The 16,583-nt window shown below is 37.7% G+C and overlaps 1 protein-coding gene across 4 annotated transcripts in view; it reads left to right on the forward strand.

Moving 5' to 3' along the window:
- PHACTR3 (phosphatase and actin regulator 3) overlaps positions 1 to 16,583 on the forward strand; it is a 107,396-nt gene that overhangs the window by 22,389 nt on the left and 68,424 nt on the right. The window contains exon 1 of one of the 4 annotated variants that reach the window (XM_061441831.1): positions 7,716 to 7,856. The exons of 2 other annotated variants lie outside the window; for them this stretch is intronic. The gene's annotated coding sequence lies outside the window, so the exon portion shown is untranslated. Of the gene's footprint in view, positions 1 to 7,715; positions 7,969 to 16,583 lie in introns of those variants that run through there. One more of the 4 variants, XM_061441832.1, reaches the window with a different exon arrangement.

Below are 16,583 nucleotides of genomic sequence, written 5' to 3' on the forward strand. Positions count from 1 at the left end.
GACCTACACAGAAAGAACCTCTAGGTCTGTGAAAGACTATGTATATCTGTTTAAGGGTGTGACGATGTCTGTTTGTCTCAGTCTGCATATGAGAAGGCACACATGCAGTCTGTTACCTCTGACATCTTTCTTCTCTGGAAGATGAAGTTGAGGAGTAGACAAGAAGTGGAAAGAGAATTGTGCTTTTGTTGTAACAATGCAATGCCCCAGTTAGTGAGCCTGAGATGTTGCAGACATGCAGTAAACAGCTTCTGAAAAAGTTAATTTGTGGCTGGCTTACCATGAGGCAAAGAGGGAGTTGTGCTACAGTATTATGTGTTCTGAGATTGTGCAATTTATGATCTATATTCAAGACTGTGCCTTGAAGCACAATTTAGCTCATATTTAGTGCATTGTCAATCCAGTGAAAAGCAGACGCAAGTGCAGCTCACTGTTCATCAGGCTTTTCCTTCACCACACATACAGGTAGCTGCATCGTGCATTACTAAGAGTTAATAATGTTGCAAACTGTATCTGACGTCTAATCGTTTCCATTATATTCCACACAGAATGCTCTACAAATAGTGTAGTTAATGAATAAAATTTAAGGCTTAGATTTTCATTTTGGTAAAATCTTCCATATCAGGATTTCTATTTCCAACAAGTTTTTTGTTGGAAATTATTAATTCAAGGGTGCTCTATATTTTTGAAGGAGTTTTGACTTCGGAAGGAGCAGAGGCCCTTTCCTGGCGGTTGTGCAGTCCTGAGCTGGCCTTGGTGCTGAACACCACTAGGCTCTTCCGTGCCACGAGTTAAGCTGTCACTGATGCTCGCAGCGCTATAGAGAGATGTATCTTTCTGAGGACATATACCGTGTTGGCATATCTTACCCTTATTAAGTGATTAATGTAGAGCCAGTCTCAAATTATTCTAGTAATTTTTGAGGGAGGCTGATGAAGAGAGGCCCAACAGAATAGTCCAGGAAAGCAGTATTAGATAAAAATTTAGAATGGTTTGGACTGGGAGGAAAAAAAAAGCTCATCCAGTTCCAACCCCCTGCCATGGGCAGGGACACCTTCCACTAGACCAGGTTGCTTAAAACCTGTCCAACCTGGCCTTGAGTTCATTACATGCTGATTTGGATCTATGTATATGCATAGAAATATTAGCCACTTTTAGGCCTCAGAGCAATGAAAACACGGTGTCAAGGCCAGTGCAACATGCAATATGCTTATATTCATTTGTTTAATGATTTATCCTGCATAGGGAGGACAGAAGTCCGTATTTACAGAACTGACAGCAAGCAAAAGATGTACTTTTACAGAGTGTAAATTGTCTTCTCATTGATTTTTCTCTTGAAAGATCACGATTTCAGGTGAAAAGGCAGAAGAGATTGTGAATAAAGGCTCATATAAAGTGAGAAGAGATAGGGGAAAATCTCAAAGGGAATTGCAATGCAATGATGCTGCTTTTTGACATCGCTCTTTTCACTTTCCTTTATGTTGGCTGTTGAAAAAATGGTCATCCATGTTTCAAGGGATAGGCTCTATGGTGATGAATGTTATTAGTTACAAGGATCTTATTTAAACAGGTAAGAAGAGAAATAAATATTGTGTATTAGGTAATATCCATAAAGCTTCCCTCAAAAATTTCTTTGGAGCTCAACCTAAAAATTTCAATTAAAAATGCAGAAATTCATGCCAAGAAGTTAAGTAATACAAGCTTCTGGTTATCAACAACTGTTCCACTTTTGCTGGTTGTATTTTTTGTACTGAAGCAAAAAAAATGAATCTGACTTACTACTAATTTTACAAAAGTTACCCTAGCAGTGTGGAGGAGTGGATAATCCATAGGCTTCTAAGCTTTCTGAACCTTGGTGAAGTGGAATTTTCTATTGTGTTTCAATGCTTCTGCCTGAAGATCAAAATCATACATTTGGGACATCTGTAAAAATATAGATAAATAATTGATGGATGGGGACATGGATTTTATTTGTTAGAGTTACATAAACAGATCATAGGGTCACAGTGTGATTCAGGTTGGCAGGGGTCGCAGAAGATCATCTAGTCCGATGTGTAAGTTTTTCTCAAGGAAGAGATTCTAGACTCCCAGAGGATGCTATGGTTAGAAAATAAACTGAATTGTGAAGTTATATCTTGTGATTGAAGAAACAAGTGTACAGCATGATTATATTTCTTTGTTCTGTCAAACACCTTAGGATGAGCTCTTACTCCTCTGGATATCAGTGCCAGTGAAATAAAAAAACGCAATGTTTTCCACTGCTTTTGGAGTAGTACTTATGGTATAATCAGTTTAGAGTCAAATTATCCAGCCTTCATTCATACAGCAACGGTTTGCTTTGTAGATAATCACAGCCACAGTCAACAGAAATATGAATGGTTTAGTGACATTAGTGAGTAGTACTGGCAGAATCTGTCCTTTGCATTGACTGCAACCTCAGCCTCATACTCAGAATAGCTGAATATACTGTCACAGCAGCTGATGAGCTGTATCAATGCCAGCTTTACCAGTTGATAATATTTCCCATCCACTGTATTCATTTACAGGGTTATAATGAGTATTGATAGGAAGACCTTGAATTCTGACATTAGTGCAGTTGGCATGCTACATTTATCATTCTTCACTAACGTTGTTAAGACCAGGCATAATGATTTCAGTAATAGCTCAACATTACACTGAGTGGCTTCTGTTTGACAAACTGTGAAGTGGCGCTAGCAATGGCATACTGTTGAAATGATCATTTCAGACCCATGTAGAACAGTTATTGTAACTATGTATTCCCCACTGGCTAAATTATGACTAGAGTCTTGACTGTTCTGGGAACAGGCAGCAGCTATATATTCCTGACCTCTCAACACAAGGTACCTAATCTTCTCTTCCCTCTTATACTCACAGGGTAACAAAGAGAGTAGTTACACAAATTCACATACAGAAGATGTAAGTACAAACAGAAAACATATTCAAATTCCCAGCCTTTCACCATTTTGCTGTTTCCCTCTTACAGTAATTTCTGGCCTTGGACAGATTTTATACAATTCAGTTGCATAACAGCCTTTCAGTGAACCATTAAATTGCTTACACATACCACAGATTTTTATGACAGATGATAAAAATAAAAGATGACAAAAGACCTTATTGAGGAAATAAAAGGGATTTATTGCCACATTTAAACCCCCAAATTATCCTAATTAAGACTGATCAAGAGGCCCAGGGATAGTGGTATATGAATTTTGTAGCTTTTAAAAATACTTCTTAGGCCGTTTCAAACCTACTTTAAACTGAAAGGGGAGATTCAGGCTGGATGTGAGGAAAAAATTATTTACAATAAAGGTGGTAAAAAACTGGCACAGATTGCACAGAGAGGTGGTGGATGCTACATTCAAGGCCAGACTGGATGTGGTTCTGGGCAACCTGAATTGAAGATGTCCCTGCTTATTGCAGAAGGCTTGGTTCCAACCCAAACTATTCTATGACTCTACTTCCAAGAATATATCAGAATATCTGGTCTCCCTTTCTCTACTAACTATAAAATCAATTCCAAATTTGAAAAAGTTACAAATATTAATTATTGAAGTAGTAATAAAGTACTCTGTACATGTTAATTATTCAAATGAAAAGGCTTTCATAAAAGAGAGGGATTCCTTCAAGTTCATGACAATAGGACAACAAATGTTTCATTCTAAAGTTCTTCTAAACCTAATCTCAAAGTTTCTGGGTTAAAGACTAGTAGTTTCCCATTTTTATGAATATGCCTTGTCTATAGGTATTCATAGAATCTAACAGAAGAAAGTCTCAAAACTGAGTACAATCACATTGTATGGATATTTAATAAATACTGAATAATTTAAAAACTGTTTAAGAGGCATTCCTCAAATGTCAGTTTTTCTTCAGTGTGTTTCAAAAAGTCTACTGACTCTATTTGAAGAGTTCTAAAATTAGCACTCAGCATTCTGATACAGAGACAGATTCTTAACACCATCATTTTTTTATTTTTTTTTGTTAAAAAACAGGAGCTGGAAGCAAAACACCTTGGATTTTCAAGAGGTACCCTAGCCAGTTTGCCCCTGCCCATCCCTTCCTCAATGGGGAAACAACATTTTCATTTTTTTTATGCCAAGTTCATGCTATGTCAACTGCTCAAGTCATTACCTTGGAACTTTGACAATTTTATCTGTTATTGGAAGACTTTTGCATAAACTGAACAATAAAATACTGGAAGACAGAATGTTGCTCAGCTTTAATGAAAGGGGTTACCATTTTGTACCAGCAAAAAATATCATCATTTTAGATGTAATCCAAAGATGATCTATGATCTCATAAAAAATTGTCTTCTAACACAGAAGTACATTGGCAGCTGAAATGTGGACTATTATATCCAAAACTGTTACTATGTGCACACAATTTTACATGAAACATTTACAGTGCTTTACTTCAAGCATATTTGCTAAGGAAAGCTTAAAAAAACCTTTGTTCTCTAGTACATAGAGAAGACCAAAGTGTATGAAGGGAGTTCAGATCCTTAAAGAGATATTTTAAAAAGGCATGAGTTCACTGTAGAGATTATTTATTCCTGCAGTGAAAGTTACTGGAGGTGCTTCATATATGAAGACATAAAATTGAGAGTTCTGAGACTCAGGCAAAAGGGCAAGCTTCAAGTCTGGGTCCTGCTGAGGATGAAAAGTTCTATTTATGGCTTTGAAAAATGTGAAGTTGAGCCATTCCAAGCTTTTGGGGAATTTTGCCCATCAGCAAGAATACAAAACATTGACTTTCTCAGTATGTTCCTTCATTTGTTTGCTTGTTCCTGTACCAAAAGATTTAACTTGCCTCAGTCACTGCAGTCAGCCTCAGAAGTCCTCCAGCATTACCTGTGTGGCCATGACACAACCCTTTGACTGGTTAACAACCAGTTCTGTTGGCCTAAAGAGTAATGATTCATGTAAACTTCTAAACTAGGAAAGATAATTTTTTATTTTTCAGCAAAACATTTAAGAAGCTTTTGCCAGATTTTCCATCTTGTGTGCTTAAATTTCAAGTATTTAGAAGCTTTAGCAAACGTGGTTTTAAAACTCAAAGCAGTGTGTTTGAGCGTAAGGGATCTCACTGACAGATGAATCCTATCAACCTTGTTAAGAACAAGGACTTACATTTAAGCATATGTTTGGGAACTTTGCTGTGTCAGAGTCTTTAAGTTTTAATAGATATTTTGCTTAATGTTTTTATTTACATGTGAAAGTTAGGTCTTTGGTTGTCATAGCTGTTCCCAGAACATGAGTGAGTAGTAGGGATGAGTTTTGTACTCAGAGTGATGAAACAATCACTGTCATTTCTCTTTTTATTAGCTAAGAACTTTAGTACAAGCAAGGAAGCATGCTTTTAGATACTTTTCCTTGTTTGACTTCATCTTACACTTTTCCCTACTTCGCTGTATTTATCTGCCCAATTTTAACATTCCTCTATTGAGGAATCATTCAGAGAAAGGCCAGCATTTCCAGTAACAAGCTGAAGAGACTTACAAAATGACTCAAGATCCTTCTTTCTGTTATGACACAACACAGACAGATCAATTAGACTTTGCAGCACATGCCTGAGAGATTATAATAGGAAGAACTTATTGAATAACAATTAGATTAATGGCCAGATACTGATTGATGGGACAGGATACACTCACTAGAAAACTTCTACTAAATACTGAAAAAAAATTTTTTTTTTTCAGCTTGTCATTGCATTTCATTCTCTAAGATATTTAATCTTTTGTCACTTTACAGATGTAATAACATTCACAGTCATCAAAAAGTAAAGTTCCCAGATTTCTGGGTTTTAGAAGAGAATCAGATGATTCTGAAATGAAAAAATAATACTCAGAAAATGTAAGAAATCCTTAGCTAGAACAGATGTATATATATATATATGTATGGTGTGTATATATATATATATACGGTATATATATGGATAGAAAAATTTTGACCTACATTATGCCATTGACACTAATTAGAAGACTCCCAGTGATGTTAATAGTCATTGAAACAGTACCTCATTCAACTTGTTCCCTAAAGTATTCCTCAGGGAGTAACAGGCTGTCCATTGAAGTCTTGTGTATGACTGAAAGTCTATGCCTCTGTTTAACATATGTTCATTGAATTAAAATAAATCAATCTTCTATTATCCATGTGCTTAGTGCACTTTTATCAAAACTAGCAGTTTGCCTGAGTTGCAGTGGGTCATTCAGTCACTGACTAGACTATGCTGGAAAATAAATGTGGGCAGTTGTACAAGATGCATAAGAAGACTCAATAAGAAAAAAAAAACCCTGTTAATGTATATTTCATGGGGCAAAAAAAGACTGCGATGTAGTTTAAATTCATAAGATCTTTCTGAAAATTTGTTTAGATTTTCTTCTTGGATTTTGGAAGTTCGCTAACATTTTGAAGAGCAAGAGGTATTCTCAATGCTCTGAAGTGGAACTGTTTGTCGCAACACTATTTCAAGAATTATATGACCTACAGAAGCAGACAGTGCTCAGTTATTTAAAAAATATTTCCCTTTAGAACTGAAAAATTAGAACTTTGGAATATGAGTTTAATGTCCGACATTTCAATCTACTACAGATGCAAAATAATACTGCTTCTTAGCAGGGAAAATATATTTCTGAGCAGCCAACAAAATGCTGAAGCAGCTGTAGAATGAGATTCCAACAAAGAACTATGACTAGTGATCAATTTGAAAGAGTACAAGAATTCCTGTACCTGTGCTTTTGGCCAACTCTGTACAGACACCTGAAAGACCTTCCAAAACAAGAATTGGTTTTCACTTCGATCTTATTTCCTGCACCATTGGCATAGAATACTTGAACAGAGCAGTCACTGTGGTTTTGTCTGCTTTTGCCTTCATGCAAGAAAGCCAGTGTTTTTAAATTTAGATGGTAATAATATGTTCCCTGTGACAAAATAATGTACAAAACCATTGTGAAATATGGCTTGCTTGAAGCTGACAGCAATGCAGCTGTTCACAGAGAGTCCTCTCGTTTCTTTTAAATCTAGAGCATCTGCCTTTCTAAAACACTTCAGTGTTAAGTTTCCCTAATGAAGACATTTAGCACTGCAGGAAGAAAAGACTTTTCCTGTGTTCTGGGAAGTATGGTTAAGACTGGGTGGGGAATAATATGAAATCTGAATATTCTAGGAAAAAAATAGTAAGGGAAAAGCCCAGAACAGGCTTTCATTACTGTAATTTAAGCTGGAACCTTTTCAACCAGTGCTGAAGCAGTTTGCTGACAGTGCTAGAAGACAAAATTGTCTTGGGAAAAAGGAATCACAGGTTTGATGTGGTAGCTGACCGAAAGTTACAGTGGGGTTAGAGGCACTTTAATGAGCAAAACATCTCCAGTGTATTTGTTTCTGGTGTCTAGAGGTCTCCTCCAACATTTCCAATTAAAAACCTGTATTGGAATTTTCTTCTACAGGGTAGGAAAAAAAAAAAAAAAGAAACCTTTGCCACAGAGAGAAGTTGATTTGCAGATATTCATCTGGTTCTTCATTTAGAAAACTGAGTCCAATTCTGAGCATTACGTGGGTTTTCACAGTTGCATACAGATACTATTAATGATCCAGGCGCCTGTCAGTGAAGATATGATTTTCATGGTTAAAATAGGAAATGCATTCATCTGTTTTACATAATACAAACAGACCTGGATAGAGCCCAAAGGGTCCATCCTTGTATTCCTATGCAGCTTGAAAAGAAAAAAGTGAAGGAGTTTCAAGGGAGAGCAGTAACAGAAGCTGAAAGGAAATAACTGTTTTCTTCCTCAGACTGAGCTGCTGCAGTCTGTGTGCACCGACCAACAGCAGCACTCAGGGGTAAGTAGCAAGGAATAGAAGACATGAATAGAGAAATGGATAAATACTTCCTGCTACTGATGCCTTATTTTGTTAAACTGATCTATCGTATTTACTTGGAGTTTTAACTGAGGTGAGTTATTATCTTTATTTATTATAATGTTAGGAATATTATTTACCCTAAAGCTTTGGGGATTTTTGAGGTATTTCTCAGATTCCATATGGAGGCTGTACAGCTAGTTTTTAACATGAAGAAATTAGGAGTCCTATGATATTTTGCTTGTGATACAATATGCCAGAATGTGTTCTCTCTGTGATCATTAGGAATATAGGAAAAAAATTCCACTGGCTATATTTTAGCTGAAAAAGTAGGATTGTTCTTTCATACTTGGTGCTCGCAAATCACACATTTCATAACCGTGAAGGTATTCCTCCAAAACTAGGAATCGGTGATGGTGGCAGATTAATTTCATAACTGTCTGTTACACAGGCTTCATTTCAATACTGATATATCTGCTTTTTCAGTAGAGAGAGGGATTTATGTCACAGTTATGTTATGGAGAAGGTGGGGCTGGAGCAGGGAAGAGGGAATGTTTTCCACTGCAAGTGTCCCAGTGCTTTTATTTGAGACATGATTTGGGCATCTGGTCTCTTTCCTCCTGCCACTGCTCAGAAAAAGAGTTTCTCTAAAAAAGCCAACAGTGTAAGAAAGTTTATTTCTATGAAACCTTTAGATCTGCTCAGGTAATCTAACAGTTGTCCAGAATGACTATGGCTGCATTTTGCTGTATAGTTTGAAGATGCCACATGTTTTTATGCTACCTAGTGCTTAAGATATTGATGTATATTCATTGTCAACCTATAACAGAAGAAAAAGCCAACCCCAAACAACCCAAACAGTTGAAAAGCAACGTACAATTTTACAAAAGAGGAACTTTTTCACTAATGTGTAAATCAACATTTTGAAGTGTTCAGAGGGAGGTTTCTCGTGCCTGGTGAAATTAAATTCGCATACTTTAAAATAAATTCAACAATTCCCTTCCTCTCTCACTCTTCCTACACATTATTCATCTGACACAGTGAAAAGCTGTTCTGTGGCTTCCACACAAAAGCAAAGTGAAAAGAAAGCCAAAGATGTTTTAGTTAAATAACCATTCTTCTTCAGGATCCTTTTAAAGCACAAAACAAAATGCTCTCCAGATACTGAGGAAACATATATGTAGTTTCAGATAATTACATGTTCTATACTGGTAAGCCACTATATTAAGAGCACATTAAGATTTTAAAGGCAAACACTAAAAAGTAAGGAAATGCCAGAATTCTGGTTGCCTATGCAACCTTCATTTGGCTCCTTGTGCATATGCTTTATGATGCAGCCTTGAAATGCATGTTCACACACATTTTTCCCCAGTAATCTATGAAGGCAGAAGTATTAATATATTCAGCAGCTTTTATCTAGTGCCTATCACTACAGTACCTGCTCTACAAAAGCTCTGAGCAGTGTGGGGCTGGTGTGTCCACCTTACATAGTTAATGGGTGTGCAGAGCATCAGAGAGAGGTTTAAAATGACTAATTTTGACTGCCTCACTTGAGACATGTGTACTATCATCTTCCAGAACCATTAAACAAGGCAGCATTTTATATGCTTAGAAAATAATGTCTACTAAATTCTGTTGTGGATATTTGTCTATCTGACGATTTGCACATCAACTGTAGTTTAAAGATGAGCGCCCTGTTTAAATGACTTATTCCATTCCCCCATGAGCAATCTGGCAGGGGCAAGGAGAAACCCCACTTTTCCAAGGCCTCTTCTCTATCTACTTTTTCCCACATTTCCCTGATCCATTCACAACTTTTGCAGCAAAGCCATCATACAGTTTCTCAGTGAATGACTATAGAATATCACATTAAGATGACGGAGCCAATGGTGTGCATGTGTGTGTTCTAGAAAAGACTTCAGAATATAAGCCAGCCCCAGACCTTTTGCCACACAGATCAACATCACTGTTTCAGCAGCAGCATTTCAGCCAGTAGAACTACTTCAGAGAACAACAGCATAACTGAACTGAACCAGCAGATAGGGATGAATGTAAAACTTTTACCACCACCCATCAGTGTTTTCCAACAGAAAAGCAGTGGTCCAAAATCCTGGATTCCGTTTGAAGCTCTGGGCAAAATCGTGCTTTGAGTTTAACTTTTTTTCTTTCCTTTTAAATCTCTCCAGCTGAGTTTTGTCTCTATTGAAATTTTGGCTCCAGATCTTTCTTTCTTACTTCTAATCCTACACTTCACCATTCCCAGGCACAATTTTTCTCCTCTTAAATCCAAGACTGAGACAAAGTTTTAGCACATGCGCTTCGAAGGCAAAGCTGATTAAGAAGCTGTTCTGCCTTTACCTATTTGTTTCCATTCCCACATGTAGTTCATCATCTGCACTCAGCTGCTTGTCCTAAATTTTTGTTCACTGAATGGTTTCTGAGGCAATGTTGTGAGGCGTAGCACTGAAATAACCCATCTTATTTATTTGTCTTTAAAAAAGAACTAAATTTACATATTAAAGGGTTAAGGAGACTCTCAGTGCCTTTTGGGGATAACAGCTTTTTCAAGTAAACCTAGATAAAATATTTTAATCTCCCTTTAAATGAACAATATGGGTTTTACCATTAGATATAGAGTGTTAGTCAATAGATTGAATCTATGATGTGTAATTCCTAATAGCACCAATCTTCATACCTGTAAAAAATCTATAGTGGCTATGTTGCAAGCATGAAATGTTATACACAAGTGCATGCTATGACTGCTATATTATTATTGATATTACGAATTGATAAATTATACTTGATTAATTTATGGATCTCAAATGTGTGGAAATATTTTGTCCACCACCAACCCCTTGTTCTGCTGGCAATCCACCACTATTTAGCAATTATAAAGCAACCCCGAGTTAACAGAATGTGATTTACGTAGGTTTTAGAGGGTTGAAAAGGAGCTGGTTTATAGTAGACTTCATACGGCTAACATCATACTATTTACTTCGGTGTGGTCTTGTCACAGAGACAATTGCCCAATACAACTTCAGACTTGAGTGACTGGAACACTTCTCCTCACTGTCCTTGTGGTGTTAGAGGTGAACAAATCTCAGCTGAGAGTGGGGAGAAGACTTTCAATTTTGTGTTAGCAGCTTTTTCCTGGTCTGTGGTTTTGACCTGAACGCTTAACAGGCACTTGTGGTAAAGAGAATGGAGTACACAGCTGTTTGGAGGAAGAAATCTACTAACCTGGGGAAGTGGAAACATTTTTCTGAGTGAACGGACATAATCTGAAATCTAATTAAGTACAGGAGGTATGAAAATCCTGAAGGCCCATGTGGCAAACTGGATTAGATTGCTCTTTGATTTGCAGCAGTCACTTTACCTTATTATTGCAGTTTGCCTTTGCTATTTCTAATCTCCACAAGAGATGTCTGAGAGAGGTAACTCTGCAATGGTTTGACATTTTACATCCTCTTTTGCACTTCTGAATAAAGACTCACTTTTCACTGAAGCAGCTGGTAAGGAACCTAATAGTGAAAATGCATTAACTGAATTAGATGACTGACTGGTCTGATTTAGACAAAAGTTCCTACTATGACCTGGGAAAATTTCCTCATTTTTTTCCAAGAATTAAACAAGAAGGTTTTATTTTACCTTAAAAAATTTGAAAATTATGGATTTTTTCATGGCACAAGAAATCCTGTTATTGTGTATTTCTAATGTTTATGAATGCACTTCCATTTGATGTATTTTTTTTTCCTTGTTTTTTACTGGTGAGTCCTGTGGCAGATGCTCAATAGATAAAATCACTAATAAACTGATTTCATAAGACCTGTAAAAATTTATAACACTGATGGTCAATCTGCCCTTGAAAAAGTATTTTTAAAAGTGCTTAGTTCTCTGTGGTAGGAAAGTTTTGTGGTTACGACACTGGGCTAAGAAAAGGATCTATTCTATAGCCAATTCTTCAAAACTTTGGAAAAATCATTAAAATCTATGCCTCAGTCTGTCTTGTAAAGTTTGACTGATGCCTTCCTGAGTATTTAAATTGCCATCTCTTCAGAAAGACAATAATTTATCAGTTATTTTCTTGGTAGTTTCTACAGCAAGTTGCAGATCTGCAGCTTTTACAGAAATCAGTCTTGAATTCTAAGAGGCTAGTTTATAAAAATGTTATTCATTATTGGCATGATCACAGGTCCCATCACTGTAGATAATCTTGAGCCATATACCAATAAGGGCTGCTTTGCTGTGAGTAGTGATCACACAATCATCACATTAAGTCAGAGATCTAAAACAAGAATGAAGATGTCAGAGCTACCTAGCAGCAAATGTAAATTTAATCTTAAGATAAAAGCATATCAAATATACCCAAGTGGCTTATTGCCAGAGATGCTAATTAGAAAGAACTGTATTATGCACACAGGCGTTTGCTCCAAATGGCTCTTCGGGGACCAGGTTAAGGCAGTGTTTCTCCTGTGTGGTTTGTTCTGGTTTTCAGAGGTTGTTAATATTTGCATAACCATCTCAGTGAAAAAAATATGTCAAGCAAGTAAAATAGACTTAAATGTGACTCTAGAAATGTCAGTTTTCACTGAAAGCAACTTGTAAGACTTGAGGAGATGAAATTTTAAGGAAAAACTGTAAATTACAGACAAGTATTAACTGCCCTAATACAGCCTGGATCACTGCCTCTTCAGTACAAGTCATAGGGATAAATAATGTTAGATGCAGTAAATGACTGCTTCATCAAACAGCTAACCCCAGAACCCACCAAAAAAAGACACTATTCTGCTCAGCCCTCAGTTCAAAAGGGTTTAAGTGGGTAACAGCCAAAATACAACTGTGGGGGACAGAAGGCACAGTGCACCCAGCATATGGGTACTTTGCTTCTAGAAAAGGGACTACATAAAAATGTGGTGATTAGGAAAAAAGGAAACCCTAAATTAGTCCAAGAAGCCTACAAGTTGCCTATGAGTTGGTAAAAAGATAGTATGTTTGAAACCCAGGTGAAATACATGGCTAACTCAGGATAAAGCTGTCCGAAAATACCATGGACAGCAATGGGAAAGTTAAGAGGATACTGTAGGGAGTATGTTGGCATTCAAAATTAAAGCTTGCCCAAATGAGAACAGCATCACCTTAGAAACTCTGTGCATCTGTCCCATTTCCTGCTCACTAGCAGTGCACAACTCTTTGCCTAAAACAATGCTGAATAGCTCCTGTCGCAGGGAAGGCATCCTCCTGCCAAAGCAATTGCCAGGAATGTCCTCTCTTTTACACAGACATCAATCCATTATCTGACGAATCAAATGGACATTGCAAAGGACAGTCATACCTTTCACAGTGAATTAAATTACTTGCATCTCTTTTACTCAAAAAAGATAAATGAAGCCCAGAGGGAGAAAATGGGTTGATCAAGGCCACCAGACAAGTCAGTGGCAGGACTGCACTAAAAAAATACAAATCAACAGTACTCCTAGGTTTGGAATATCTTGGTCTAAACACACAGGTGGTCTTTATGAAAACTGAGGCAAGAAGTGCAAATAGTGTCCAATGTATGGATAACTGAACCCCCCTCCCCTACACACACTGAATTGCAAATGCCATAAATCTTGGGGTAGAATCCTGAGCTGGGAACACTGGGTGTGTTGGAGGAATAACTAATGTCTCCTGATAAGGATTTGCTGAAAAACAAGTGAGCTGCCCCTTAGCAACATTTTTTCCTGATATATCCACCAAAGCTAGTTCTGCAATGAACTACTCTCAGTCATAGCAACACCGTAATTATGTTTGCTAAGCATTTAGCAACTGTGTTACTGTATGTCATCACAAATAAATAATGCATTTTTGAAGAGACAAGGAAGGGAAGTGTGAATGAGGAGCTGGTTAGAATCATTTCACCTGGTAGGCAGAACAACCAGCCTGGGTGAGGGTGCTCCAAGCTGTCATTGGGGACCATCATAAACAAAGCAGCTTCCAGCCCAGAATATGCTGAATGACAATTAACTTTGTCAGAGAGCTTTTGCTTATCAAAAGCCAAATGAACAACACAAAACTTATAGTACAACAGCATCCAGCAAAGAGAAAACTGGTTCATTATCTTATTAGGGAAATAACATAGATATTGGTAGACATCAGCACATCAGCTGAGAACAGCCTGACATTACCAGGTAGGACAGGTGACCGGGTAGAGCAGTCTACACAGGTGTCCCTGCACGTACGATTTCAGCAGCCTGAATTACAGATTTGTCCTCCCACGGGCTCTCTTTGGCTGTTAACACTGCTCTTTCGATAGCCATGCTGCCTAGGGAGGCCCATTGCTTGTGAAGACATCACCATAGTCATTCCCCACCCTCATGAGCTATTCCCAACTGGTCATGACTAAGCCACACAAGCTGGGGGAGCTACACTGCTGGTATATTCTAGGATAAGTTGCTGGAAGGTCAGGGCAGTTTCACCACGTCCTGTCTGCCTCTTATGCAATGCAGAACCACTAAGCTCTGAGAAAGGGAATCAATGTACCTTGTGCCACAGCAGCTCTTGGAAGCACCTCTTTGCTTCTTTGCTTTGCACTTGCCCGGGGCTCTTACTTGCATTATATTACTCAGGGTCCCTTAGCTCCTAATGGGGCCAGATCAGAGGAATTCATGCTCTCCCTTCTGCAGTGGAGGTGCATGTGGTGCTTTACTATATCTATTCAGGCTGTCTGTAATGTACTTGCTCTTATATATCCAGCTCCCAGTTTACAGAGAAGCTGTACATGCAGATGTGTCAGGCCAGTTTATATATAATACAGCTGTGAATCTACCCCATGGGCACAGTTATGACAATTATGCATGCAAGCTCATAATGAAAGAACAAAAATATCTAATTAAACATGAATTTGCTATTATGCAGCAAGTAGAACTGTACGAGTATATAAATAGTGCACACAGCTCTCCCTTGCTGGATGACACAGGATTACTGCTGTGAAATTGCTGTTAAGCCTTTGAAATCCCTTCAAAATGAGGCATCATCAGCAAGCATAGAAGAAGATGACAAAGAGAGGAGGAACATGAGTAGAGACAGTCATGATAGAGATATGAGACTAGCTTTTATGGATAGGAAGCTGAATTTTAACCTGCAAATTAGGAACTGCAAATGCTATCTCCCAGTATTTAAACACATCGTGTCACCATCCCTTCTCCAACCACATTACCTTCACAGATGTTTCAGGTTTAATAGATTATCTGACATTTTAAAAATACAAGTGAAGAGAGTTGCTAATATATTTAGACTGGGGAGCTTCATTTTGGTCATTTCTGCTTCTAGCTTCCTTTTAAAACATTTACTAGGAGCTTCGTTCCTCTTGGCTTCTATGAAGTGGTGATTTTAACTTATTTATGCTGATGAGGAACTTTTCAATATCCTGTCCCCTTTTGTCGCCATTACAGAGAAGAGGGCAATGATTTTTAAAGGAAACTGTTTTTTATCTAGAACATGCAAAATTAAAATGATACTAGAAAATGCAGCATAATTCAGTTTTACAGAACTCTAGAGACCTAGTTAAAGAATACCTGTTAATGGAATAGATTTTTAATGCTTCACGTATACAAACAAATATATTTCAGGGAATACATAGGCCTACAATATAAAATCAGAGTCAATTTCAAATGTAATGAAATGGTAGAAACTTGACCTGATGAAAGCAATGATTTGTTTAAACATCCCATGACTTGTTAATTGTACAACAAATGCTCAGGTTCTCCCATTATGCAGTGGTTGAAGCAGAAATTGCCACATGTGACTAATCTGACAGTTTCTTGTAATATTTAATGCAGCCAGCCTCCTCTCAGCCTTCTGCTTCTGGTTAATCTGACTGTAGTGATAGGACAAGGGGAAATGGGTTTAAAACTTGAACAGGAGAAGTTCAGGTTAGATATGAGGAGGAAGTTCTTTACTGTGGGGGTGGTGGGGCACTGGCAGAGGTTGCCCGAAGAAATGGTAAATGCTCCATCCCTGGCAGTGTTCAAGACCAGGTTGGACAGAGCCTTGGGTGACATGGTTTAGCGTAAGGTGCCCCTGCCCATGGCAGGGGGTTGGAACTGGATGGCTTTCAGGTCCTTTCCAACTTGAACCATTCTATAAGTCTGTGATTTATAACTCTGCTGCTAGCTATTACTTTAAAACTAAAACAAAGGACACAATTCATTCATACAAAGCATAGGTCACTGCCATCCCGTCTTCCCATGGGGCTGCTTGTGCCAGCTTTCTCCACACATTTTGTGCTCCAAAGTCCTTCAGATCCCTGTTCTTTCATTCTTTCTACAGAAAGTTTACCTCCCTCCCCAGAAAATCCTCAGATTTTCTTAGAAGTCATGTAACTTAAACGAAACCATGGGTTACTGAGCCTTTATGACTCACTTTACCAACCTCTTCGGAATAACCACGTGGGCCAGAAAATTAATTAATTTTTATTGTCTATTTGCAAAATCTATTAATGACTCTTCAGAAGAAATAAGCTCTGTCACTCACAGAAAACTGAACTAGTAGACTTTAACGTTATTTTTACAGCACTCTATTTTTACCTAAAAGTAGATCTCAGATTGTTGCAAGATTATCCAGGCACAAGCACCAAGCATAGCACCTAGGCAGCACTTTGGAAGATGAACAGATCTGAAGTATTAGAAACTTCAAGAATGCAAATTTCTGATTTTCACTCAATGGTAATAG

Source organism: Pezoporus flaviventris, unplaced genomic scaffold (genome assembly GCF_033815535.1).
Source record: "Pezoporus flaviventris isolate CSIRO_AGI_PZ_B2104156 unplaced genomic scaffold, CSIRO_AGI_Pfla_v1 ptg000213l, whole genome shotgun sequence".
Classification (NCBI taxonomy): domain Eukaryota; kingdom Metazoa; phylum Chordata; class Aves; order Psittaciformes; family Psittacidae; genus Pezoporus; species Pezoporus flaviventris.